Below are 19,214 nucleotides of genomic sequence, written 5' to 3' on the forward strand. Positions count from 1 at the left end.
CTCTTCATTTTTCATTTGTATCCACAACCAGGTTTTCAAGACATGACTTTGGTAGATGAAAATGTGGATTGCGCTAAATGGCGGGAGTCGAACTGCACAACGCGGGAAAAGTGCGTCCTTGCTTGCTTCTCCCTCTTTTTTTTTTTTTTTTTTTTACCACTTCCAGGGGAAGTTTACTGGAAAACAGAGCAAAGACCATCACAATTTAAGGAGCCCGTGTTTCAATTTGCCATATTCAAGAAAACAAAATGGGGGGAAAAGGCCGCAGCCGCAGACGGCCCAACGAAACCAGCAGGATGAAGACAACTGAAGGGGAAAATGTAGACACTGAGGATCAAATACGGTGTCGGAGAAAAATACATTTGAAAAGTCACTTTCCAGTTGAAGAAACTTCAGTTTCCATCTAATGGATCCTATTTCAAATGATACAAGTTTTTTTTTTTCATGCACTTATTGAAGTTTAGCAATGGAAACATAACTCAAATGCACTTTCTGGGGCACCCAAATATGAACTTACAAAGTGCAAATAGGGGCGCCATCACCGAATACCTCCCGAAACCGGGATCGTTGGAACAAGCGTACAAGTCCGTGCTGCGTACTGAGGTCCGAGCGCCTCCAACAAAGGGCTTCCAGCCCAAACCCGCTGACTGAAAAACTTTTTCACGGGCTCGGCCGTCGCCGGCGAGGACGACCTTCAACGGGCGAAAAAGGGACGCGATACGAAAAGCAGGCAAAAAAAGAAGAAAAGGAAGCCACGGGCAACTGCCAGGACGCAAAGAAAGGAGGAGATGAACGGCAGAAGGGATTCGTACCGAGACGTCTCTTTTCCGAGAGGATTTCGATCGCAGTTCGGCGCACCGGGCAGCAAATCTCGGACAAAGTTACTCGCGACTGCGCTAATTGCCTGATCCGAAACCACCGCTTGATGTTCAGAAAACCTGCCACCGGAAGAACCAACATTGATGGGTCGGAAAGTCCTCGGCGGAGCGGACAGAACCCGAGGACGACTTGGAGCACTTATTGACATAAAGCGCTTCTGTCCAATTTTAGCGGCCGAGTGTGGGCGCCGCATCAAGCGAGAAGCACGACTCGGTCTCGTCGCGTCTCAATTCAAGCGAGATCCGAAGAGGAGAAAAGGATCGGCAGCGACAACTGAAAAACCCGTTTGTGTATTCCGTCACTTTGCGCTCACAAAAACAGGATTATGTACGCGGGGATTAGAGCGGAGAGCAACTGTACCGTCTCGTCGGGGAAGGTATTTACGATTTTCCGATCCTCCCCCGTACCGCTAAGAAAAAGATTTCCACAAATCAATCGTATTAGACCGAGTGGTGTCAGTAGTTTTAGAAGGGAAGCCCCGACTTCCCTCCCTGCATGGTGGGGGGGGGGGGGTGGGGGGTCCTACGTCTTTCGCGGAGCTTTTCCCCATTTGCTGGTTTTGCACGAAAGCAAAGGGGAAAGACATTATATGGAGTACGCCACGATTGTGGTGGTCCGGTTCCTTTTGGCATCAAATTCGGCCTCATGCGGCCCCTGAACTGGAAAGTCTTTGACACGCCTGGATTAGATTCGTGTTTAATAATCTTCTTCTTTTCCTTTCGGCTTGTCCCGTTAGGGGTCGCCACAGCGCGTCATCTTTTGCCATCTTGGTCTTATCTCCTGCATCTTCCTCTCTTAACTCCCCAACTGCCCTCATGTCTTCCCTCACCACATCCATAAACCTTCTCTTTGGTCTTCCTCTCGCTCTTTTGCCTGGGAGCGCCATCCTCAGCATCCTTCCACCATGATACTCCCTCTCTCGCCTCTGAACATGTCCAAACCATGGAAGTCTGCTCTCTCGAATCTTGTCTCCAAAACATCCAGCTTTGGCCGTCCCTCGAATGAGCTCATTTCTAATCCTATCCAACCTGGTCACTCCGAGCGAGAACCTCAACATCTTCATTTCTGCTTCCTGTTGTTTCTTCAGTGCCACCGTCTCTAATCCGTCCATCATGGCCGGCCTCACCACTGTTTTGTAAACTTTGCCCTTCGTCCTAGCGGAGACTCTTCTGTCACATAACACACCAGACACCTTTCGCCAGCTGTTCCAACCTGCTTGGACCCGTTTCGTCACTTCCTGACCACACTCTCCATTGCTCTGTATTGTTGACCCCAAGTATTTGAAGTCGTCCACCCTCGCTATCTCTTCTCCCCGTAGCCTCACTCTTCCCCCTCCACTTTTCTCATTCACGCACAGATATTCTGTTTGACATCGGCTAATCTTCATTCCTCTCCTTTCCAGTGCATGTCTCCATCTTTCCAATTGTTCCTCTGCATGCTCCCTGCTTTCACTGCATATGACAATATCATCTGCGAACATCATGGTCCAAGGGGATTCCAGTCTAACCTCATCTGTCAGCCTATCCATTACCACTGCAAACAGGAAGGGGCTCAGAGCTGATCCCTGATGCAGTCCCACCTCCACCTTAAATTCCTCTGTCACACCTAAGGCACACCTCACCATTGTTCTGCTGCCATCATACGTGTCCTGTACTATTTTAACATACTTCTCTGCCACACCAGACTTACGCATGCAGTACCACAGTTCCTCTCTTGGTACTCTGTCATAGGCTTTCTCTAGGTCCACAAAGACGCAATGTAGCTCCTTCTGACCTTCTCTGTACTTTTCCACGAGCATCCTCAAGGCAAATAATGCATCTGTGGTACTCTTTCTAGGCATGAAACCATCGTGTTGCTCGCAGATACTTACTTCTGTCCTGAGTCTAGCCTCCACTACTCTTTCCCATAACTTCATTGTTCAAGTTCATCAACTTTATTCCTCTATAGTTCCCACAGCTCTGAACATCCCCTTTGTTCTTAAAAATGGGAACTAGAACACTTTTCCTCCATTCTTCAGGCATCTTTTCGCCCGCTAGTATTCTGTTGAATAAGTTGGTCAAAAACTCCACAGCCATCTCTCCAAATTGCTTCCATACCTCTACCGGTATGTCATCAGGACCAACTGCCTTTCCAGTTTTCATCCTTTGTAGTGCCTTTCTGACTTCCCCCTGAGTAATCATTTCCACTTCCTGGTCCTTCACTCTTGCCTCTTCAACTCTTCCTTCTCTCTCATTTTCTTCATTCATCAACTTCTCAAAGTATTCTTTCCATCTATTTAGTACACTACCGGCACCAGTCAACACATTTCCATCTCTAAAATTTATTCGTGTTTAATAATGACGCCAAGATAATGGTTGGACTTCAAAGTCAAAGTGAAAGGGTTGAAACGCACGCAAACTGCCAAGCTTTTGCCCCACTTTGCAGTACACGAAGGACTTTTGTACATTAGAAGGAGCCAGGCGACGTCAAGTTTGGCCTCCGTTTTCCTGAAGATTGAACGCGGCATTGGGTGGAGAATATTTCCGTGGCCGCGTTGCATCTATTTTGCGGCTTTGGTACGTGTGTGCGCGCACTTTTCTCTTACGCAACAGTGAGGAGATTAGTGTCAAAACAGGACACAGATGCTGGGGAGCTGGCGAGTCCTGGGATTTGCCCCCTCTTCCTCTCGCCCACTTTCCACTCCAGTCCGCCCATCATCGCCCACCTGGATCCGAACGGCAACACAGAATTAACCTGACAAATGTTTGGGAAATCAGACGCGGATTTAACGAGCCGTCGTCTTGGACCTTTGGAAGAGTGTCAAATGCGTTTTCTCGGACAAACGGGCGGACTCAATTTATGTCAACGGCTCCGAACCCTCTCAGTACAGATTAGCGCCACCCACGAGATGCCCGGTGGGGGGGGGGGGTCATTATATAAGACTGATGCAATTAAATGTGATTAATTAGGATCATTATGTTTTAATTGAGAAAGAGCAGCAACAATTTATATGTATCTGCTCATATTGAAGGATTAAGAGATGGAAAGCAAGTATTGGCTTGAGTCAAAAGAAACGTTTTTTTGAAAAAATATGCTTTCAAAGTAAAAAAAAAAAAAAAATTACTGTTATAATACAGGGACAGAAACAAGCAATGCGAAATCTACACGTACTGTAAGAAGGAAAAAGATCTAGTAGTAAGTAATTAGCTACATATTTTAAGTGACAACAATACTGTTATCCTATTTTTCATGAAAAAGAATTTCGACAAAACCTTTCCCTTAAAAAACTTCACGTTTCTTTGTGCCCGTAGAACTGCACCCATTAAAATAACTTACATGAATGGAATAAAAAGTAAGAATTCCCCCCCCAAAAAAAACCAAATAGAAGTGAAAATTGTTTTGTTTTGGGGTTTTTATGGAGGGGCAGAAGACGAGACGCTCAAGACTGCAAAAAAAAAAAAGCAGACGGGCACGTTTGCGCGGTTGCCGTCCAGAGACAACGTCGCAAAAGTGAAATAAATGAGGCGCAGAACAACAACGAGCGACATTCCCGGAATTTACACGGGGAAGAAAAAAAATCTGTACATTTTGTCCAGTCGGGCCCGCCTGCCTTTTAATCTGCACTATCATGGATGATCCGCCACCAGCTTTATTGTGTATAATCTGACGTGCGGGATTTTTCCATGTGCTGAAAACGTTGGTCCAGATGGCGTCCCAGTCCGGCTCCAAACCAAAGGCTCGGATGTTGGGATTCCAGGATGTATTTGCCGTTTTTTTTTTTAAAAAAGGTGCAGCTCTTTTACAAGTCCTCATTAGTACCCAGTCCTGTCCGAGACCAGTAAAAAAGAACAATCCCTGGTGGGCGGCCAATTGGGCCAATCAAGTCCAAAAGGCCCGAAAGGCCTTCAGAATTAAGTTGAATGTTGTCACGTTCTTTGCAATTGAACGCGTCATCGCCGAGGCTACGGAAAAATATCGTTCGAGAAAGATGTCAAGAGCCTCAAGTGGGTTAAGTGGGGCAGAGGGAAAAAGCAGGACAGCGGCTTAAAAGGGTCGGGGGGTGCGGTGGGGGGGGGGGGGGGCACCACGGACGGAGAAGAGACCGAGATAAAAATAAAGTGACTGAAGCCACAGTGTGCGTTATTCACACGTGCACACGCCCGTTTGTGTTTGTTGCAAGCGCTGGCGTCGGTCCCGGACGCAGGAACGTCTGTGCTGCCAAAGTTTGCCGAGGTCCTCCGTCGTGCCGGGGTCACGTCGCAAACGGCGGTGGGGGTGGGGTGTGGTGGTGGGGGGGGGGTGTCGCGTGCCGTGGCATCACAAAGGGCAAGAAAGGAAAAGAAAGAAACCGGAGAAGGAGGAGGAAGAGTAAGAAGGGAAACGGTCCAATCGAACATAAGGTGAGAAACACGCAGAGAGATGGCGACGATGCATTTGGAGGAGGTAGAGAGAGAGAGAGAACGAGAGAGAGCAAGCAGGGAGGGAGGGAGGGAGGATCGTTGCAAGCGTGTGAGGATCAAGAGCAGCAACACGAAGGGGAGAGCAAAAGAGACGCGTCGACCACCGCAGGATTATTCCAGATGGGAGCAAAAAGATCAGGACACAATCAGAACCGTCAGACCAGAACAGGAAAACATCAAGTAAGTCCGTGAGCCTTTCCTTTTTTTGGGGGGGGGGGGGGGGGTTGGGTACGATCCGCGGAGCCCCTCGCAGTCCACGCCGGGCACTTTGCGTTGGGATGATCGCGGGCGAATGGAAACGATGGCGACTGTGCGGAAACGGGCGGCGAGGGGGGGCCCCGGATTTCTTGCGCCACCGATACAAACAACACAACAGCAAACTCCCGTGAGAGCGCGTTTTGCTGCGCGATGCCTCCAAGCGCTCCGTACGTGACAAGTGTACCTGATTTTCTTCCAGAAACGTCAACAGTGACCCGTCCATTAGTGAATTCATAAATATCGAGACTTTTACAGCCTCGAAAAGTTCCAGATGTTTCCGATGACGTGTGTGTGTGTGTGTGTGTGTGTGAGTGAGCGAAAGAGCCAAAGCGCTTCAGCTGATTGCTATTAATGCGCCAATGGCTCTAAGATGGGATTACATCGCGCGCTGCAGTCCCAAAGTCAGAACGCGCGCATTTGCGGGAGTTCAGGAGTTCGTTTCTGTCCCTCGAGTCAAACTCTGCGCCGATCTCGTCTAATTATCGGAAGCCGTGCGGAGCTGCAGCTCCCCAAAGGTGGCCCGGGTGCAGAAGCGTCGCGGTGGGGACCGACCCATCCTGTGTATCCCTCAAGGCGCCGTTCCGTGCAGCGCAAGCTCCCAAGTCGAGCGGGATCTGCCGGATGTCCCTTTAGTTACGGAAATATCGAAAATGGAATGAGTGTCGGGATTGAACTGCTGCCGTGATGACACAATGCCCAACGGCACCTGTACTTCAGAATCCGAAAAGTAAGTAAGTTTCTTTCGGCTTGTCCCTTTCGGGGTCGCCACAGCGTGTCATCTCAGATGAACGCACATATGTTTGGCACAATTTTTACGCCGGATGCCCTTCCTGACTCGAGCCTTCTCAGAGAGTGGAGGCCCCAGTGGGATACGAACCCACAACCCCTGGTTTATCAAACCAGTGCTCTAACCACTGAGCTACAGGGCCTCTACTTCAGAATCCGAAAAGTCACAAGTGCAAAATGGAGTTCACCGAGTACAAAGTATGACACACCCCCTCCGACATTTGCTGTGATCGGGATCGCCAAAACGACACAGCGCGCGCACACTTGACGCCATCGCCTCGACAAAATCGCATTCCGGATGCGTGTCGTCATGCCGGGACTGACCCGAGAGAGGCAGCGCGGCGGGAAATACGAAGAAGGAGAAGAAAGTCAACTGTTTTCTGACCGCGGAATCGATTGTGGTAAACAACTTGTTCCGCAAAATCAATCAACACAAACGTGTTGCTTCTCTCGCTCTTCTTCCGTTCCACGGCGCAATTGCAGAGATTGCGGCCGGGCCGGGCCAAACGCGGTGTTGACCGACGACCGCCCGTCGGGATCTGCAATCGTGAATATTCAATCATTTGAACATTTACGATTATCGCCCCTGACACTTTTCTGACATCATAAATTCACAAGTTCACACAACGCAGCCTGCACCGCAGCTTAAAGAGTCGGGACGACCTTTCGCGGACTTTGGCCGCGAGAAAAGGAAAACTGGAACATTCGGCTCGACCGTCGGCGTGGGCGCGCTCGGCTTTGAGGTCCGCTAACCCTAAAACTCCCTCCGGCCTTTCAATCTTTTGCTTTATCTCGTCATTTCCAGCAGGAAGCTTGCCCAGTGACCACCTTCCGTTCAATATTATCATTTTCGGGTTTGTATTTCAATTTGAAAATAAATAAATCCTGCTCAGCACACCAGTGCACGATAACTCAAGATAATCGAGAGCCATCCGACAATCACTTTGATCCGAGGCGAGGACAGACGCTCCGAGTGGGACAAAATGTCGCCGTCTTAACTCATCCGAGAGGAGGACGTCAAACGTGTCGTCCTCTTGGAATCTATCTGGCAAAAAAGCCAAAGAAAAGCCAACGCGTGTTGGGCGACCTAAAGGAGAACGGAACTTGTGACTTGGCGGGTCCGCTGTACTCCCCCCCCCCCCCCGGCCAAAAAGCGTGGAAGGAGATTGAAGGAGACGAAGAGATATGAGGAAGACGCTTTGCGTCACGACGGTGGAGGGCTCGGAGGCGACATGCAGACGGGATGAGTGACAAGTCAGAGACGATAAGATGGGGGAAAAAAAGCCGCACCGTGGAAGCGTGCATGCAGACGGCTGGGAGGAAAAAAAAAAAAAAAGATCTGTTGAGAGCATTTGGTCAAGTCACAGCACTCAACCAGCAACCGCAAAAGGGACTTGTCAATAACTCGCACCCCTGAAATATTCCCCCCCCCCCATCTCTGCTTGCGTAGCTACGGTGGCTCATGACTCTCCTGAATCACAAGAAGGTCGATTTCTTCTTCTTCTTCTTCTTCTTCTTCTTCTTCTTCCTGTGTGGACCTGGACTGGAAGGCCGCGTCACCATCGATTGCATCCTCTTCAGCAGAAGCAAAAGAGCTGCAAAAATCCGCAATGAGACAGAATGAAAATTGAATTATGAGGAATGTTCATCCCCGATCCAAGACTCTTGGTCTCCATCAGGGTCCCGGGTGAGCTGGAGCCCAGACTGGACTCCTCGCCGCTCAACCGGAGGCCACGTATTGACGGACGTGCACTCCCAATGACGTCAACGACGCAGGATGCCACTCGCGGTGAACTTGGTCCAGCCCCAATCAAGATGCAAAACGGGCTTCCACTTGCGGGTCTTTTTCTGCCTCCGGTGACGGAGCTTGAGGAGCAACTCGGGGTTCTTCGATTTCTTGCTCAGGGACCCTTTGGCGCTACGCAAGGTGTGCTTCCCTTATATTGTGCCTTCTCACGATCAAAGTCCGGGCTTGTAACAGTAAAATTCACGTCCAAGCCGGCAAAAAAAAAAAAAAAAAAAAAAAAAAAAAAAGGCACAGGGCTACTTCTGGTTCGGTCGCTTAGCAACCAGTGCCAGATGCGGCCGCGCGCTTGCGTTGTCGTCCCCGCGTCGTCCTCTGCCCGTTCCAGCGTGGCTTTTCTCCATTCTTAAGCAAGAAAGAGAAGTTCAGCCGCACGCCTGGAGGTGGCACTAATGTGTACCACGCGCACTTAAATCAAAATAATGCGCTCACAAGGAGACAAAAATGTGGTTGGTCGGGCCACAGGCCACCACGAATGTTCTTGAAAAGCCGTCAGAGTTCTTTAGTACAGTCATTTTTACACGCGTAAAAATAACCTTTTTAAAAATGTAAAAACGACGTCACGAACAATGAGGAGCTACCTGTGAAAAGATGTCATTTCCACAAGTAAAACAAGGCCAGTGAGCTCAAGTGGATTCTGAAGCCTCCAATTACATTTTCCACGATTGCGATGAAATTTGATGGCGCGCGCCAGCAGACTTGAGAACGCCGACTACGGAGGAAGGAGTTGAGCGTGGCACGGGCCACTTCGCCGGGAACTTTTGCTTATTGGCCCGTTGGGACATGAGCTTTTCGGACATCTGGCAGCTGATTAAAAGACGTTGGGCCCTCGCTCGCATCCGATTCAAGTGAACAGCGAAAGAGGAGGGATGCAAAAAGAGCAGCCGGGGGGGGGGGGGGGGGTCAGTTTTCGGCTTTTTTGGGGGCGCTGCCGGCTTTCTGAGGTGCAGGCGTAAATGTGGCGTCGCGACACTTTTGATGACGGGTTGAAAAGGATAAAAGGTAGGATGATGCACGGAGGACCTGCGTACATCTGCAGAATCGCAATATTCCATTCTCAGCACCGGCAAAAAGGAATTTATGGAAGGCGTCAACAAAAACAGCAGACGCCAAAGACAAAACGTCGTCTGAGTGCTTCTCCAAACATCCAGTCATCAGATTTAGTTGTGCAGGTCTCGGCTGCGATCGGCTGACACAACGCAGTCGACTCGACGACAACTCAACAAGAATTGCAGCCAGACGAGAAATCTTTTTGCCGCCATATTGGGAATCATTTGAGGAGGACCCTCAAGGTTACTGCCAATGGGGGTCTACAGTCCTTGGCCTTATTTTGGGGTTTTTTTTTCCAATTAATTTGCCAGTTTCAACAATTGTGTTGCTATTTAAGACCCAAATATGAATGCAGTACAGGTATTTTTTCCACTTTCATTTTATTCTTAGGGTTGTGACCGAAACCCAATAACTTATATCAATTAGGGCCCGTCAAATTCTTGGGGTGCGGTACCCAGAATGCAATGCGCCTGACTGGACCCATGAAGGACTTAGCGCCTTTGGGAAGTGAGGCTTCCAGGACCGAAGACCGAATTCCAGGCCAAACACGTCGAGCACACGCACGTGCGCACCTCACTCGGCCGGAGAATGACGGGCCTCCCCTCGAAATCACATCGGAGACCGTCCGTCGCCACGCTTTGCGCTTCCTTGCCAGCGCAGGCCAGTCTGTGGACGTTCCCGAGCAAAAAGTCCAACAAGACAGCCACGCGCCGGGCGACCGACAACTGATACAGGAGCATCTCTCAAACTGATTTTCTTAGCGCTTTCATAAATCCATTTTTCGAGCCGCTTATCCTCACAGGGGTCACGGGAGAGCCGGAGCCTATCCCAGCTGTCAGCGGGCAGGATGCTGGGTACGCCCTGAACTGGTCGCCGGCCAATCGCAGGGCACAGGGAGACAGACAACAGTCAATTTAGTCTCTCCGATGTTTTGGGGATGTGGGAGGAAACCGGAGTGCCCGGAGAAAAGCCACGCAAGGCACGGGGTGAACATGGGAGGGCCGGGATTGGAGCCGAGTCCTCAGAACTGTGAGGCCGGCCGACGCTTTACAGCTAACCCCAAAGCGGCCCCTGACAGAAACATAATCAAAGAAATTGTATTGAATATCGTCTTATCGACTGTGGTGTGCTCTGTTAACCTCAAAAGGGAACTCGCGTAAAGTTTCTGTTCCGCCGCCGTCTCGAAATCTGCCGAGAGGGAGCGAACAGCTTCCGAGATGAGAAAGGTCCCGTTTTCAATCTGGTCACCGGCTTTCCGTGTGGATACAGAAAGTCGGCACAAACCTTTGAAAATGATGATAGTGGAAGAGTTCATCCATGCGAGCAGCGCGGGTTTAATTCCCACTCCGCGGTGGTGTCAATTTGAGTGCCAATGCTCGTCAGTCGGAGGCCACTACATGTGTCAGGGAAGACTTCCGTCCAACTGGATTTGGCTTTCATTTTGTAAAGTATTTTTTATATAAAAAAAAAAAAAAAAATCAAGTAATGTCATTAATGTTTTTTGGGGGGTTTTCTGATTGCCAATTAAAAAAAAAAAAAAAAAATCAAAAGAATAAATGATACACAGATTCATAACCGCGCACACCGCCAAAATGTTCGGGAGGTCGGTAGCTAGAAGCTAGCCTAGCGTGCTTCTTGTCTGCCAAAAGCCAAAATGTCAACTTGACAAAAGTGCCACACGAGGCCAGAAAAAGCAGAAAAGCAAAATCGAGACGGGCTTGGCCTCACTGTGGACAATTGGGGAGAAGCGCAAACGTGTCGACCGGCAAATTAAACTCACAGCAAGTAAAACACCTTTGAGTTGTGTCGAAAGGTTCCGTATGTGTCTGTGTGTGTGTGAATAGGATTGCGCATTGTGGATTGATTATGCGCGAGCAGCTTACACGGCTTTAAACATCTGACTTATTTGCACATCTCTTCCACGCTTCTGTCTTTTGGTCTCCTGCCACGTTTGGAGACTTGAACCTGGGGGGGGGGGGGGATTCGCCATTTCCAGATCCAGTTCCAGCTTTTGCCTTGATGCGCTCACATCATGCCCCTCTCTAACTTGCTGCGTTCCCTCGCCTCTTACGCCGCTCGGCGCTTGTTTGCCTCGCGTCGCTCATTTGTCGCGCCCTCGTGGTCGCCCCCGGCCAAGAGCGTTACCTCCCCTTTCCCTCCCCGCTGCTTTTTCACTGTCAGGGTTGCGATGTGTGCAAAATACAAAAAGAGCGGCGACATTGGGAAAAGGGAGCATCGGTGCATTTGAACTGCAACTGAAACAGAACAGCACGACAAAGATGTGGAAAATTTGACGGTGAGCGGTGAGCTGGAAAAAACACAAACAGTAGATGAAGACAACAAGCCAGTTGTCAAACGGTGCACTTAAACCAAAGCAGAAAGGCGACGTACGTGTCTTGCTCTCGCAAATGACTTGCGGGTCAATACTGTAATGCCCGAAGCTTTTGACCAGCGCCAATCCGGCGCCAGGCTCGGCATAACAGGTTAGGTACAGGTAGTCGTTAAAGACGTAAACGAGCGCACGCATCCGTCACGTTGACCGCAAGCGCGGTCGTCTGCGACGCGATCGCAAGAGCGATCCCCGCACGTCAAACGACGGACGTCGACCGTGGAATTTCCGCACTCGAGGTAGAATGAGGTCGCTGCTGTCTGTCGGCTCGTTTGTTTGTTTGACTAACTAAAGGTTGCTGCTGGGAAACTGCAAAGACGCTGACGTCCGCCTACACCGTTGGGTGGACTCAAACAGCTGGCGATGTTGTTTCTGGTGCGGCCGCCGTTTAGAGAAACCGAGTGTTAAAAATAAGATGACGGGAAATTGCCTTCAATTGACAGCATACACATCTGCCGTCGCAAACATTGTCTGGCTCTTGCAGGAAGAGTAGCACCTGCGACTGTTGATTTTCCATTTGGCGTTCCCCTCGTTCTGTGTGGGTGGCCTGGATCGGACTCGGATCAGGAAAAAATAACACGTCCGGACTACTGGTACATTCCGGGACGGGACGTTACTACGATGACGCTTCGTTAATTAGCATTTTTTTTAACAGGCACTGGAGAAGTCCCGCAGCCAAACTCACTTGTGTCAAGATATTTAGAGAATTAGCTGCGCTGTCCGTAAAGTGAAGGGCGTTAACGTGACGTTGCTGCTAAGAGCCAAAGAAGCGCCTGTCAGCCAAAACTTCAGTTTCAGATTTGACTTCAGCAACAAAAGACTCGCTCGCTGCTGCCAGAGCTGATTCAGAAAGTCTACGTGAGCTAAATAAGATCACTTTTGCCATTGAACAAATAAAAAGGCCAACAAATCTATAAATGTAAAGAAATCTGTTATGTTTTCATAGGCCCCGAAATGACTATTTTGTTACGTTGTGTATCGGCTATTTTCGTCTTTGATAGGACAGCTTAAACTTAACTTAAACACACAAACGATAGGTTGAGTACAACTCCGTATCAAAAGCATCACTAATGAACTGAACAATTTCAAGCTACTCCGTATAGTTCAGGCAGCATGTGACTGTCTCGTCCAAATTAGCGGGACACTTTCGAATTAGAGACCCGTTGAACATTTGAAATGTGCCATCACCTCGATCGATACACCCGAGTGTGTCTTCAACGTGGTTTACTCTCTTAAAATACCGCAATCGAACGTCTTTCTCAATTGCTGCAAGGGAAAAGGACCTGTCCTAACCACACGCCCGCTGATCTAATAAGAGCTTGATAGAGTTGTATTGATCCGGCAGCGACGCGGCACTTGAGGCTTACAGATGGCGCTAATGTCTTCATTTCCGTGCCAGTCTGGACATTTATTCTCTCTCTCTCTCTCTCTCTCTCTCTTTCCCCAGATGCAAAGACTCGTTGCCAAGTCATCATCTGCAAGTCATTGGTCAGAAACTGGGACAAGCCTCCGTGATGGCAAGATGCTAAACCGTCCATAACGTCGTCATTACCCAAAAGGACACTGAAGCGTTTGGGTTCAGAGCGGCCGTCACTTCCCCGACTCGCCGTCCATTGGACGTAATCCGCCCGATTTCGACCCATGCCCCCGCTCGCCCCGTCTCCATCCAGCTCCTCGGGGGGCTGAGGCGACCCGGCGAAGAGCATGGGCAGGAGGGTGGCCGACCCCACCAATCCGGTGCCCGCGCTCGGGGTCCCTCTGACGGTGGGACGATGGGGCCCGCCGTGCAGCGTCGCCGTGCAGACGTCTCCCGGACTGCGGACTCTCCCTCCCATCGAACGACACTTCTGCCGAGCGGCCGACCCGAGACGAGCCCTCGCAAAGGAGACGGCGGACGTCATCGGGAGTGACGGCGACGGTCCGCCGCCGTCCAAGGAGACGTCGCGGAACGAAATCAACAACCTGACGCAGGACGACGTCGGCTCACAAGGGTCGGACGGCAGCGTTTACTGCCAGATAAAAATGATGCGGACGAACCCCACGGAGTCAAAAGGGAAAAGGACATCCAAGTACGCCAATGGGAGCGTGGTGGGGTCCGACATGTTGGGAGGGGTCTGCGCTGAGGCCCCAGAAGTCGAGGAAGACAGCCAAGAGAAGAGAAGGGTCAAATCTCTTCGCGGGGAGCGACAACGTTCTCTGTTCAAGACGGGGGGCGTTCGCACAGCCGTTTACGCCGCCTCGCCTCGGCCCGGTCAGACGCCGACCGCCGCCTCGCCTCAGCTTTGCGGAACCTGCGGGAGGAGGCGGTCGCAGCTCACCCAGTGCGCGGGCGCCTGTCGGCGTAGGGCCGGGCCTCATATATCGTCCAACGCTTCGCGGAAGCCGGGGACTCTCCAGAACCACACGAGAAACGAGTCGCTGGTGGACGCGAAGAACCGAGAGGCGGCGGTGAAAAGCGGTAAAGCCCTACAGTTGTCACACACGATACCAAAAAGTCACAGTTCACACTCCGGCGGTGGAGCGGCCACTCCCAATCGGCAGGCAAGGCCGCATTCCGCAGAGTTCACACGCTGCAAGGACACGGCCACGCAGACACCCGACGCAAACGCTCGCAGGACGGCAGCGAGAACCAACTCACCGACGACGGAACCATCGTTACCGGACAAACACGGGCAGTGCAAAAGCCGCCATCCGAGTTCAAACGCTTCTGCTCGCACAGATATCGAATGCAGCGGCCCTCCGGCTCTCCCGGCAAAAAAATCCCCCAAATGTGCCGTCCCGGAGCCGCCCGGTCTCACAAACCCCGACAAAAACGCACAGCGGACGGAAAACAGTCCCGCGCCAAACTCCTCCGAAGAGAGAAAAGCGAAAAGCGACGGCAGCCAAAAGTGCAGATCTCTGGATGACCGCACCGCATCTTGTAAGACTCATCAAGCAGCGCAATGTAACGGCGCTCCGGGGGGACTCCCGGCCGGGACGGCCCCCCGCGGCCTGGAAAGCAAACTGCAGTGCGTGGGGGACAGCCTTGTGTCCAACCAGGAGAAGATCAAGGTTCTCCTCAACGTCATCCTGGACCTGGAGAAGAGCAAAGCCCTCAGCGAAGGGTGAGCCAATGCCGCGCTCGGTACTTTGCCGTTTTGGGGGAGTCGAAAATCAAGTTCAAGGGAACAGTTTGAGTGGGGATGGCGTCAATAAAAGGACACATGAGTAAATTCATATTGGCTGAGGAAAATATGCTCCGCTTACGGCCAGCGGACACACTGGGGTGAATTTTAGTCCGGTGGCCTGCGCAGATTCGGTGTCAAGTGTGCAAATTTGTGTGCTATCTGAGCTCCTGGGGGCATTGATTCAACGCAATTGCGACACGAACGCTCTTACATCTCATCGACGTGAGAAGGTGAGCGGTCACCATGGCAACACCGTTCCTGCCAAACCAGAAAGTCCTGACCCGAAGCCGCGTCCCTCTCGAGTTGATTATTTCATTGGCGGATCTCCCGTCCGCCCTCACCTAACTGAGCAAACGCTGTCGTCTTTGAAGCTGCTGGTGCGGTTCCCCACTTGTGGGCTCCCTTCGGATGAAGTCCGGCACCAAACAACGGCGCACTTTTTTCCCCCTCCTCCTTTCTTCCCGCAAACATCAGCCAGCCAGCTTCCTCGGGGCCTCTCCTCGCTCGCCGTCTTCCGTCTGCTTCCGCCCCTCCGCGACGTGGTCACGTGCCGCCATTCATCTCCGGCACCCTTTCACCGTCGCCACCCGAAGCCCGCACGTTTTCCCCTCAAGCTGACTTGCTTTCACTGCTGATCTCGCGTATTCTTGCCATGACTTTCCCCGCGGTGAAATCACTCCAATATATCGATGGCGTGGAAGGAAGCGATTGTCCAGTAATCTGGTCTTGGAGACGATTCCTTACATGTTGAATTGCAAGCGAGTGAAACTGCCCGGAAGGGGCGGCGGCTGCAGCCAGCTGAGTTTAACCCGTGACTGTGACAAGTAGCAAGCTGGCATTCCATTTTCGGAACGTTTGGCTACTTCCTACAGCGACCGGTATTGCATCATAGCACAGGGGAGTTTCGAAAACTCTGTATTGCCTTTCTCGCAACCGAGATAAGCGACATATTGCTGACTGAGGTACTCGTACACCGCTATCAACGGGAAGAATGAGCATTTTGAGAAATGTTGTCCTCTCTGACCTTGTCAATGACAAATTGCATTTTTCCCAATACTTTTTTGTCTTGGATTTCATTTGAGGACAGTGGCTGCAAGTCTGTTTTCCCAACAGCTTCAACCCCCCTAAAAATAAGGACGTGAAGATTTCATTGGCGCCTTTGCCCGTGCAGCGCTTCCACCTAAATTCTTGTCCAACCCGGGAGCGCCCTCGTCCCCTCGTCCCCTCTCAGGGACGACAGATGTCCCGCGCAGGCGGGCTAATCCCTATCAGATTACATTTGCGAAATGCAATTAAATGTTTACGGCTCCGACATGGAGTGCACGTGTGTGTGATGGGCATTTCCTCATCTTTTTAGCGGTTGGCAAATGAAGGCTGGCAGAAAAGAAATGCAAGTCAGGGCAAAAATGATTTTAGACCACAGAAGGAAGCTGCCGTCAAATAAAGCTCAACTAAAATAAAACCTTCAACTTTCCCAATTTGAAATGGTAGATACAACGAGTCACGCTTTCATGAAATGATCATTATTATTGATGTATTATTAGGTTTCGGTGTTTGTTCATTGTGGGCCATCTGCAGAATTTGCATCCTCACAATAATCCCGCAAAGACGCCATTATTTGTCCAGAAAGATTTGCATTCACAAAGGTCAACAGAAATGGAGACAAAGTGCCAAAGTTGGACGGCTCACGCGAGGGAAATTACAAATGTGTTAGCGTCGTTTGCTGTTGTGTACATTTCTTCTCCCAGAAGTCGGAAAAAAACAAAAAAACATATTTGTGGTTGCTCGCTAGCGGGCTACTCATGGAACATGTCGGAAAGAACAAATTGAAAGTTTGGCAAATACAGAAAACGCCAAGATGACGGCATTGTACCTTTTTTTTGTGTTTTGTTTTGGTTTGTATTCTGGTGCGGGAGCAAGACTTCCATTTCCAAGTTAGCCCAGAGCAACATTGGGGATTTCTTTATATTCATTGGATTTATGATAGTTACGCAGTGGGTGTGTAAACAAGATGATTTCAGGATTCCTTTGTCGTATTTTTACATTCCATATGTCTCTTCTTCTCTTTGAGGTTCTGCCCGATTTCTTACGACGTTACAGTATTTACAAGTCGCAAACGTTACTTCGTTGTGCTGCGGCGGCGGCGGCGGCAGCAGCACGAGAGGTCGTGTGCCGTGTTAAGCGCATGTTTGTCGTTTGTGCAGCCGCAGCTCCTACAGAACCGGTCAGGACATCAACAACTGCCCCACCTGCCAGAAGACGGCTTGCATCATCTACAGGTTGGCATTCCTCTCATCTCATCTCATCTCATCTCATCTCATCTCGAGGGAGGACAGGAAGCACCTGGACAACATTAGTTTGGATGTTTGTCTTTTTCTTCTTGGCTTTCCCGCCTTCTTCCAAAGATTTGATCATACAATTCTCTTTGCTCGGCCTCCCGCTGAGTTTGCCCCCGTACATTTATCATTTACATCGTGTACATTTTACAAATTCATATTTGCGAGAAGTGACGCGCAGCCTCGTAAAGTTCTTCACACGAAGGACCGTCGGGGGGGGGGGGGGCGAGCAGTTTCCGACATCATCTCGGTCACGGTCATCTCCGTAGACGAGTCAAAGCGTGTGGCGCCACGGCCTGAAACCACGCCCACCTCTTTAATCCTCCCATCATGATGCAAACCAAGCCGTGAACGCAAGCGAATCATTTATCATTTATTCGGCGTGACGTGCTGTAGCGGCGCGCATCCGGATCCACGCGCCCATCGGCCAAAACCTCCATTGTTTCTTCCACATAATCGTGCAAGTGCGGCAGGCGCATTTCGACGGGTGCTAATTAAGCAAACAAAACAGAAGGCGCTCACTTTGTTTGTTGCCGACGTCCCGATTACGCATTCCATTTGTGCGAGCGGTCCAAGGGAGGCGGAACCCGTGAACTCCTCAAAATGCCGTTTTGCAGACTGCGTGACAAACACACGCAGAAAGAGCTTGTGTTTTTCCCTAATCGTACACTAATTCGTTTAGCGCTCCCTTGAAGGAAATTTCTGCCAGCAGAGACCGGGGAGGAGGGGGGAGGGGCGGGGGCGGGGGCGGGGGGGGGGGGGATCTGCCAGGATTGAAACATCAACTCTGATCATTTGTAATGAAAAAGAAAAAAATGGGTTTTGATGTGGGCTGGCTGCCTGAAGATATTTTGCTTTTGCTGTTCTTCAATTAAAGTCGGCGATTGGAGACAAAAGAGTGAACTTTGGACAGCCCCCCAGTTTTGCTCAGTCAGCTTAAAGAGGAAGACTAATTCCCCAAAACGCTCGACGACTGTACAAGGGAGCCGATCAGAAGGCAAAAATTCTAAATCCCATGGAAGAAATGGTGGATCTTGAAGCAAAATCACACGCGTGTGATCCTGAAACTCCCAATAGAAAATCCTTCGGAAAGATGGGAACAGTTTGACCTTTGACTCCTGCACGGAAGATTTGTTTTTTTCCATCCACGCACCTACAACGAGTCAATCTTTTCAATTTCGACAATCCAGTTTTGTTCTACTTTCGGCGAACAAGCCGAGTATGCTGAAAAAGTATGGAAGTCGAGTCCGGTGGGTCCCGGTCCCATGAAACTCCCAATAGAAAATCCTTCGGAAAGATGGGAACAGTTTGACCTTTGACTCCTGCACGGAAGATTTGTTTTTTTCCATCCACGCACCTACAACGGGTCAATCTTTTCAATTTCGACAATCCAGTTTTGTTCTACTTTCGGCGAACAAGCCGAGTATGTTGAAAAAGTCTGGAAGTCGAGTCCGGTGGGTCCCGGTCCCATGAAACTCCCAATAGAAAATCCTTCGGAAAGATGGGAACAGTTTGACCTTTGACTCCTGCACGGAAGATTTGTTTTTTTCCATCCACGCACCTACAACGAGTCAATCTTTTCAATTTCGACAATCCAGTTTTGTTCTACTTTCGGCGAACAAGCCGAGTATGCTGAAAAAGTCTGGAAGTCGAGCCCGGTGGGTCCCGGTCCCATCATTTATTCAAGGGAGGCTTCCTGACCCATTTGTGTTGTCGAGCTCCTTCTTATTCAGGCCTCAGAACTCTCCAATGTCTTCGCTTTCCCAGCGTCTGTGGCCCTCGCTCAAGCTCTTAGCCGACTCCAGGAACTTTTGAGGACCTTCCCTCGCTTTCCCTTCCTCATTTACTTTGCGCTGACCTCGGACTCTTGAAAACTTTCAAAATTGCATCTCTCGGAAAGCGTTCTCGCCTCCCTGCTCGCATCTTGCGACCGCTCTCTTTCTGGAAGACAATCAGGTTGGGAGTCAGGGCAGCGAGACGGTCCAATTCGTCTATTCCAACAAGGAAAGGTCTGGAACAGGTCGGGTCTGACGATCGTATACGTCATATCCTACGCGACAAATCCATCAACCAAAACAGCGTTGGGGAAGCCCAGTCCCCGTCTGC

General features: G+C 50.4%; 1 protein-coding gene across 1 annotated transcript in view; it reads right to left on the reverse strand.

The window, feature by feature from the left end:
* The window catches only part of LOC133508833 (dedicator of cytokinesis protein 2-like), a 66,723-nt gene that overhangs the window by 11,836 nt on the left and 35,673 nt on the right, over positions 1-19,214 (reverse strand). The window lies entirely within an intron of this gene.

The sequence above is a fragment of the Syngnathoides biaculeatus genome, chromosome 11, assembly GCF_019802595.1.
Source record: "Syngnathoides biaculeatus isolate LvHL_M chromosome 11, ASM1980259v1, whole genome shotgun sequence".
Lineage (NCBI taxonomy): Eukaryota > Metazoa > Chordata > Actinopteri > Syngnathiformes > Syngnathidae > Syngnathoides > Syngnathoides biaculeatus.